General features: G+C 43.2%; 1 long non-coding RNA gene across 1 annotated transcript; it reads right to left on the reverse strand.

Moving 5' to 3' along the window:
- Window positions 1-1,930: 1,930 nt before the first annotated feature.
- Window positions 1,931-8,554, reverse strand: LOC118146685 (uncharacterized). The gene is made up of 3 exons (XR_004732526.3): window positions 4,447-8,554; window positions 3,941-4,039; window positions 1,931-3,305 (listed from the first exon to the last, which is right to left on the reverse strand). It is a non-coding gene; the product is annotated as an uncharacterized LOC118146685 (long non-coding RNA).
- Window positions 8,555-9,053: the final 499 nt, after the last annotated feature.

The following is a 9,053-nucleotide window of genomic DNA, read 5'->3' on the forward strand; positions in this document are numbered from 1 at the left end:
TCTCATGACTATGAAACAGCAGGATTGACAATGACATGCCAGACTAACCATGACCAGCCCCAGGGCCTGTGCCACAAACAGGACCACACCACAATGGCAGCTCATTCTTCTACCATGGTCTAGCATTCATGCCGTGCATGTGTTGAGTGTTATTTAGGGGAGGAGGAGGTAATAGTAAGACACGTGTTTTGTGTGTTAAGAGGACAGACACTAACCTTGACCAACTATGATGTCTGAGTTGGTCTGGTGAACCAATCACAAAAAGCTCAAAAGACAGCTGCATAGTTACAAAGCTTCTGCCATTAAATGGTGGAGACTATGGCATCAGTCCCCACCGTACCTTCCATAGAAAACAGAATGAGAGTGCAGTTGCACAGAAGTGGCTCCACTCTAGCTCCTCATGTTACGCAAGGCAGACATTGCTAATACTCTTTCCAGTTCTCATTCCCTCACCCTCATTACTCACAGAGCTACAACTTTGTTCCAGAAGAAGAAACACCCAGATATTAAAAAACAAAAACAAAAACAAAAAACAAACACTGCATTCACAGCCTCTCTTGCCGACAAGGGTGATCATAGGCCAAACTGCAGTTCTGATCAATGAGAAATAGAGGTCTGACAGAGGTTTCCAGGACAGTTTTGCTCTCCTGATTTGGTGCCTCTCTGTGTTAGATTTCAAGAACGGCCACATTCTTCCCTTTGTCATACTTGTGGAATTGACTCTGCAACTCCTCTCATCGAAACGCAGTTTATTTTTTCACCCTTTGACTCTGGGCTTGGTCTTGTGAATTGCTTTGGTCAATGGTACAATAGCAAACAAGATGCAAACAAAAACAGATTGCATGATGTTAGCACAGACAGCTGACAGCCCATTGGCTCAGATGCTCTGCACCATGGAGGGTCCCTTCTCTCACTGTTCCTGGAGACCTGAAACTGCCATGTGAAGACACCAGAGCTGGCCTGCTGTTTGATAAGGGACATGTGGCCTCATAACTCTTGTCTCTCTGGCCAATAGTATGTCAACAGCCAGACACATGAATGATTCATACTAGATCATCCAACCTCCAGCCAACCCTCCAGAAGTCTGCAGATGTTTGAGTGAACCCCATCGAGACCAGCTGAGCTAAGGAGAGCTGAAGAACCACACATCTGATGGAATGGTGGTGGTTTTAAGCCACCAGATTTAGAGGTTTGTTTGTTACACAGCAGAAGCAAACAGATTTATACTTTTTCCATGCCACTTTCTTCTTCCTGCTTGGAATGTAGACATGACACTGAAGGTGGAACAACCACCTTTGCAGCCATTAGGACAAATGCTTTGCAGAAAGATGGAAGGGGCCTGGCAAAGTGACACTAACATGTACCTGATGGCTGCACCATCCACAACCGTCTGCCTCCAGACTTTATGTTCTGTGAGAAAAAGAAAACTCTGTGTTGTTAAGTCACTTGTATCATCCAGTTTTTAATTACATCTGAATCCACTTTAGGTAGTTTAAGTAAGAAGCAGTTTATGAAAGTACATCACTTAGTTTATGGAGCCTCTAAAGATCCAGAGAACCAGTGTAAGAGTCTACATAGCTAGGAAAAAGGGAAGCCAGATGTAGCAGAGCCAAGAGAAGAACCCAGCAACAGTGCAGGACTGTTCTAGAAATAGAAGTGTTTCCACCTACCATTGCAACCAAATTATTATTATATTATTAAGGGAATCAAAAGCAACAATTCCTCTTTTATCTTCAACTTTTGTTTTAAGTACCTAGGTACATGCGCAGGATGCGCAGGTTTGTTGCATAGGTAAAAGTGTGCCATCGTGGTTTGCTGCACAGATCAACCTATTATCTAGGTATTAAGCCCAGCATTCATTAGCTATTCTTCCTGATGCCCTCCCTCCCCCTGCCCCCAACAGGCTCCGGTGTGTGTTGTTCCCCTCCCTGTGTCCATGTGTTCTCTTCATTCAGCTCCCACTTATAAGCGGGAAAATGCAGTGTCCTGCAAAGGACATGATCTCATTCCTTTTCATGGCTGCATAGTATTCTGTGGCGAACACTAACATTTTCTCCATTGCTCCCCTAGAAGAACAGATGCCTCTGTCTCTGTACTTTGCACATCACTACTCCCATGTTTCTTACTTCTGTCCCGAAATCTCATGCAACAACACCTATTTGGTGGAGCCATGTATTTCAACCACTTCCTCTTCAGGTACTTGGTGAGGGAGGGTTTCCCTAGCCCTCTAGGCTATGGGAATGGCCAAACATATGACACCCAGCACTGGACAGATGAGATAAACAGCAGTTTATTAGTCATGTACACTCAGTGTCCAGGTAGGAAGACAGTGCATCTCATACAGTGCCATATGAAGATTCTGTTTGGGAGCACAGTGAACAAGCAGGGTCTGTGGGAGGCAGGCTTTGCAATAAAAGAGGGAGAGGTGAGGCCTGGTTCCCACGAGAGGATGTGATTGGCTTGTTTGAATATTTCTGTGTGCTGGCAGGGGCCTCAAACCCACCACTCAGGGAGAAGCAGACACTGGGCCTGGTCTCCATGACAAGGAGAGCTGTTTGCTTAGGGGACCTTATCTGCCATAGCAGAGTGGGCAGGGGACTTGAGATGAGGCCATTTGAGGCCTTCCCATGTTATTGAATCTTAATTTCAGGTCTTGTACTACACAATTTCTCAAGGAAGCTCCCTAGCTGGAAGAATAATCAGGAAATCTAATTTTAGCTTTCTACTCTGTAGCTCAGAAAGGCAAGCTCAGGGGCTTGAGATAGGTGTTGAGTGTACAATAGTTCACCTTTTTTATTATTTAATATCCATGTACACCCTTCTTTCCATAATTAAACTTTTAAATGATAACAGCAGCAATATGCTCTTGCCTTATACAACTAGCCCTTATGCAAATGAAAATGTATCTCCCTTCCCTGCAGGAGGAGAGACTCCATGTCTCACGGTCAGTGCTTCCCGCTCTGGGTGATGTCTCTGCCTTCTCTAGCATGGTCACAATCCTAGCTAGATATCCACTCGCCTGGGGAATAAATAAATGGTAGGGGAAAGGGAGGGAAAAATTGGAAACGCACACACATCAGAGAAAGGAAGAAAATACAGGTAGTGACTATAGTCATTTTCTGCAGCTGGTAAGGACAGTGACAAGAGGGCACAGCAGTGCCCGTGGAAGTGTCAGTGATGCCAGGCAGATGTCATGGTCTGTGCAGAGAGTCCTGGAACAGCAATAAGAGACAAGGATGGGAGCACATATAAGGCTCTCAGAAACTTCTGGAGATACCAGTGTGACTCTGCAGGGGTCTGGGTTCCTGCATTATAAGTAAGACAAGAGCAGATGTTAAAAGAAGCAAAAATACACAGTCAAAGTCCCAAAAAATATCCAGCTGGGAAGACAATTATTCTATGCACAAAATACCTATGTCCCCTCTCTTCCCCCATCAAAAAAAAACCCACATAACATTAAGGATATCCTGGTACTGAGACAAGGAAGGAAAAAAGGAGCTGATCTGGGGTATGTGACCACCTGGGGAGGACAACAGAGCATCATGATGTCCAACGGCCAGAACAGAGCCTCTGCTGTGCTTTCAGAGGACATAAGAGCTTCAAAGGCCCAGAGAAGTCAAGTGACTCAAAGTCACACAGGCAAGGAGTGGCAGGCAAATGCTTTTCTGAATAGCACACCACAGCAAAACATAATGGAGTAACTTCCAGGAAATTGTTCCTAAGTCTTGTTTCTCTTTGCACTTTTCATACTCCTCTCAGTCAAAGAAAAGAGCTACTGTCTAGTTATGATGAAGGCACTTGATTTCCTCATGCCTCGGGTAGGCAAACTTTCCCATCAGTCACCTGTTTCTCAGATGAACTTTCCTGGCTAATGGGATCAGAAAACAAGTAGTTTCATTGTAACCACATCTTATGCATATGCCATGGAAAGGACACTTACCTGGAAGTCAGGAGACACAAATTCTTCTCCTGGCATGGCCAGTGACTGCCAGAGGTTCTGAGCTGGTCACTTCCTCCCTGGGGGCTTCTGTTGCTTCATCTGCAAAATGATAGGGTTGGCCTAGATCCCTGGTTGTCCAGTTGCTCCTTAGAAACCTAAGATTGGACTGGGTGCAGTGGCTCACACCTATAATCCCAACACTTTGGGAGGCTGAGGCAGGCAGATCACAAGGTCAAGAGAGCGAGACCATCCTGGTCAATATGGTGAAATCCTGTCTCTTCTAAATATATATATGTACAAAAAAAAATCGGCTAGGCTTGGCAGCACATGCCTGTAGTCCCAGCTACTCGGGAGGCTGAGGCAGGAGAATAGCTTGAACCTGGGAGGTAGAGGTTACAGTGAGCTGAGATCACATCACTGCACTCCAGCCTGGGCAACAAGAGCAAAATTCTGTCTTAATAAAAGAAAAGAAAAGAAAATTGATAAAAAAAGAAACCTAAGATTACCTGACAGTGTCTGAGCAGCAGACAAAGGGAGAAACCAACTCGACAAGACTTTAGGTCCTCATTCCAGCTGAGTTTTCTATATTGGGGTTCCCAAGCTAAGAAAAAACAAATCACGTAGAGAGTTACCCAGGCCCTAATAATCTGTGATTCCAATGCATTTGGTTGATAGTTCTAAAGATAACTTCTTGCCCACACGCTGCAAGTGAGTGAAATTTTGGATGGGCTAAAAATAAAGAATGCTGGTGTGATTTCCGGATTTTTTCAGAATGGCACAGAGAGAGTGGACTGAGAAAAATGTTTTGTGAGTAGGAAATTATATTGCTTTCCTGCCAAGATTCATCATATAAGCATGTTTTGCCCTTCGAAGCACCAGCTCCATTGTGAACAATATTTTACTATATGTGCATCCGCCCTAAGGACATAAACTGAAGGCTCTTAGAGGTTGGGGCCACACGGTATCCAGCATGGAGATTAATCATCAGAACCTTCTAAAGTAGTCAGTGGGAAGGATGAGAGAGTTCAGTGTTCTTTGTTTCCTCCTCTAGAATCTTAGCCATATTTGGGATTTATTTAGTCACATTATAAATACCCTACTACTATGACAACTGGGACAGCTACACTATTATTAGGACAACTACATTATAAATAAATTTTAAGCAGAAGTTCTAGGCAAGTGAATATACCCACCTTTAGTTCAGAACAGTTGTTAAGTAGTCTGGTAGTAGAAGAGTAAGAAAACAGACATTCTCAAATTGTGCTGTTTGGTATTAAAGAAAAATTGGCCCAGAGATGGGCATGGTGGCTCACACCTGTAATCCCAACTACTTGGGATGTGGAGGCAGAGGGATCACTTGAGGCCTGGAGTTCTAGTCTGGGCAACATAGTGAGATCCTGTCTCAAAAAAAAAAAGTAGTAGTAGTAAAGTAAAAATAGTTTCTAATGCTTTCAACTGTTAGCTAATGAAGTAAAAACAATGATACATGGGACACAGAGTAAAATGCAGGGAATGATATATAGGAATCAAAATAACTTTAATTTGTATACAGATGAGCAAACTGAAAGGTACCATTAGTATCATCTTCAGGTGCTTGGAGATGTTTTGTGAATTAGATTCTCCATGGTCATTTTCAATATTCCAAAAAGAATAAGAAACAAACTTATGTTTAGGAGAAACTTGGTTTATTCATGGAAGTGAATCAAGACTTTTCTTTTTTGTAATAAAACACTAAGGTGGACAAATAAGGTCACCCTCAGATCTCTTGCCATCTGGCCACCTGTCTCGGACTTCTGTCCATTTCAAGGCAAATGGCTGGAGAGGGGGATATTCACGTGATCTGCATTATATTGATGAGTGTACGTGGAGCATCTTTAGAAGTATGTGCTGATGGAGTTGTTACCAGCCTATCATATCTGTAAAATGATAGGAGCGTTTAAAACCTTTTCCTAGACATGCTGTCATTTGGGCTGTGAGTAAGTTCTGAGGCAGTATTTTCCCTGTGTAGGTGAAAGAACAGAAGAAACTCGGGGATATAAAGAGGTGAAGGGGCTTAACCACAGCCAGGTGGAAATGAGTGGCAAGGGCAGGTAAGCCCTGCTGTCATGGCCAGCCGTGGACCCCTGCACTGCAGAGTGAGAGACGCCTGCCAGCAGGGGGCAGCACTGACAGGACGGTGCTTGGGGGATGGAGAAGGGGATCACCTGCTGAAGAATGGCTGACTGCCAAGGTGTCAGTCTGTAAAGAGGGGCTTGTTGCCTCAGAGCATGATCAGGCTTTGGGATCGGACCCTCCTCTATTCAGTTGTATTAGTCCATTTTCATGACACTGTTAAAGACATACCTGAGACAGGGCAATTTACAAAAGAAAGAGGTTTAACTGGACCTACAGTTCCACGTGGCTGGGGAAGCCTTATGATCATGGTGGAGGCAAGAAGGAGCAAGTCACATCTTTACATGGATGGCAGCAGGCAAAGAGAGAGCTTGTGCAGGGGAATTCTTCTTTTTAAAACTGTCAGATCTTGTGAGACTTATTCACAGTCATGAGAACACCATGGGAAAGACTTGCCCCCAAGATTCAATTACCTGCCACTGGGTTCCTCCTACAATGTGTGGGAATTCAAGATGAAATTTTGGTGGGGACACAGCCAAACCATGTCACAGGTTCATAGACTTCCTAAGAGGTCCTTTCAACAACTCACTTTACAGAGGTGGCCACCAAAGCCACACCATCCATGTATTTACAGCAAGAAGGATCTCTTTCCCCAGTGACTGGACCACTCATGTCCATTCATGGCTGATTATCTATGAAGGAAGTGGAAGCTAAGGACAGGACAAGCTCCTGGAGCTACCAGGGTAGAAAGGAGGCTTGGACTTGAGCATAAATCCCCTGTGAAGATTTCTAGCTGTCTGCCTTTGATAAGGGCCCCAGTTCTTATTTCTTTATTGTGCTCAAACCAGCTCTTAGCAGTCCTGTGCACATTCATGCTCATATTTCATTCCTAGACTCAAGCTTTAAAATCAAGGTTTTAAAAATTACACACACCAAGTCATCAATCATTGAAGTTTTGTTGTGCTTTGTTTTTTAAATTTTTTAGACAGGGTTTTGCTCTGTTGCCCAGGCTGGAGTGCAATACTCACTGCAGCTCACTCCTGGGCTCACTCCAGGGATCCTCCTTATCAGCCTCTTTAGTAGCTAGGACTATGGGTGCATACCACCACAGCTGGCTAATTAAAAACAATTTTTTGTAGAGATGAAATCTCCCAATGTTGCTCAGGCTGGTCTTCAACTCCTGGCCTCAAGTGATCCTCCTCCCACTTTAGCCTCCCAAAATGCTAGGATTACCACTGTGAGCCATCATACCTGGCCTGGTCATTGAAGTTTTTATATGAAGATTATTTGCAGCCATGGAATCAGATCCAGCTTGGAGAAAATTTTATTAAAATGCCCTGTGAAATATTTCTACATCCTACCCTACACCTCTAGTGATTAGATCTACTAGCATCCTTCAGATACTATATTTCTTTCCCCTGGTCAGTGCTGAATGTACCAGGCTATTCTGCCCTTTGTATTATATTTTGTAAGATACTACCATTCACCTTTTCAATGGCCCATTCTTTTTGCATCATATTATTCTGCATTATATTATATAATATATAATTATATGTGTGTATGTGTATATATGTATATATATATACACACACATACACACACAATACATATATATATATTCTGCATTAATATGTATAGCAGACAGCTATATATATATACACACACATACATACATATATATATATATATTCTGCATTAATATTATTCTGATTGCAGTTCAGTCCAGGCTATTTGGAGATTTATTGGTGCCACTCTCAAGTTTAAGGGACAGCAATGTGTCTAAGGCTGGGGGGATTCAAGTATAAGAGAGTTTGAGGCAGCAAAGGAGCCCCAAAGAATCTGGGATTTCTCCTACAGTCCATTGTGGGGGTTCAATCAGGCTGGTGGGAGAAATTTTAGTTATAGAGAATATACACAAACCTTTTTGGAAGGCCTGAGGGTTTTTATTATAGTACTTGGTTGAAGGCAGCCTCGTTCCCTTAGTTAAATAAATTAGGGTAGAAACTAAGGAATGTGGGGAGTTTATCTAACTTACTTGTTTACTCATGTGGTCCTACATCTAACCTTTGATCAGTCCAGATGGTTCTCTCGGGGGAGGTTGACCAGGGATATTACCCACTAATAGTTTTTGCTTTAGGCCTCAGGACCTGGCCCTTAATCTTTACCCTCTGGTAGTGTTAACTCAAAGTCTTTGCCATTGAATGTGTGCTGAATGAAGGCCAGCAAGGCCAGGGAGTTGGGGCCAGTGGCCATTAACTCCTTCAGGTGAGAGGCCATGGACACGCCTAGACCAATCTTTGACTGTATTCTATGTTTCAGTGAATTTATTCATCTGTCTTGCAGCTGGGGTCTGAAGAAAAGACCCCCACTGTCCATCAGATTATATCCTATAGACAGACACTAATAAGTGACTCTATATTCCTTGATATGTGATTTTCTTGACATATTCATTTTCTTGTTGAACAATTTCTAAGTTTTCTTTGAACAAAGCAGGAGCCACATTGCTAGAGAGCTGCCTGCCCCACCCCCAACTCTGCACTCCCCATCAATCCCCATCTTCCTCTACCAGCCCTGCTGTAGCACACAGTGATGCCTTCTCTTCTTTTCGACCCATAGTTCACTTAGTTTGACCTTGCTTTGACCTTGCCATGACTTCTTCGGGCCTCAGTCTCTCATCTGCAGGAGGGATCTTAGACTTCACAGTCACCAACATTTCTGATTCTCAGATTCTCAAAAAGATACTCAGGAAAAAGAACCCCAAATTAAGCAAATTGACACTGACTTTTGTTTCTATTCTTTCTCTTTATTCTGTAACTGCCAAGTCTTTAGGTATTTGAAACCAAGTGCAAAGGGTTCCCTGTGGATTTAATTTCAGTTGCTCTTTGTGTATTTTTTATTATGCACTTACCGTGGGACCAGTCTCTGTAACTGTCCCCCAGGCACAAGTGTCCTTTCAGTTCTCAGAAGCTTGGCAACCCACATACAATCTTCTAATTAAAAA

The sequence above is a fragment of the Callithrix jacchus genome, chromosome 13 (genome assembly GCF_049354715.1).
Source record: "Callithrix jacchus isolate 240 chromosome 13, calJac240_pri, whole genome shotgun sequence".
Taxonomy (NCBI): domain Eukaryota; kingdom Metazoa; phylum Chordata; class Mammalia; order Primates; family Cebidae; genus Callithrix; species Callithrix jacchus.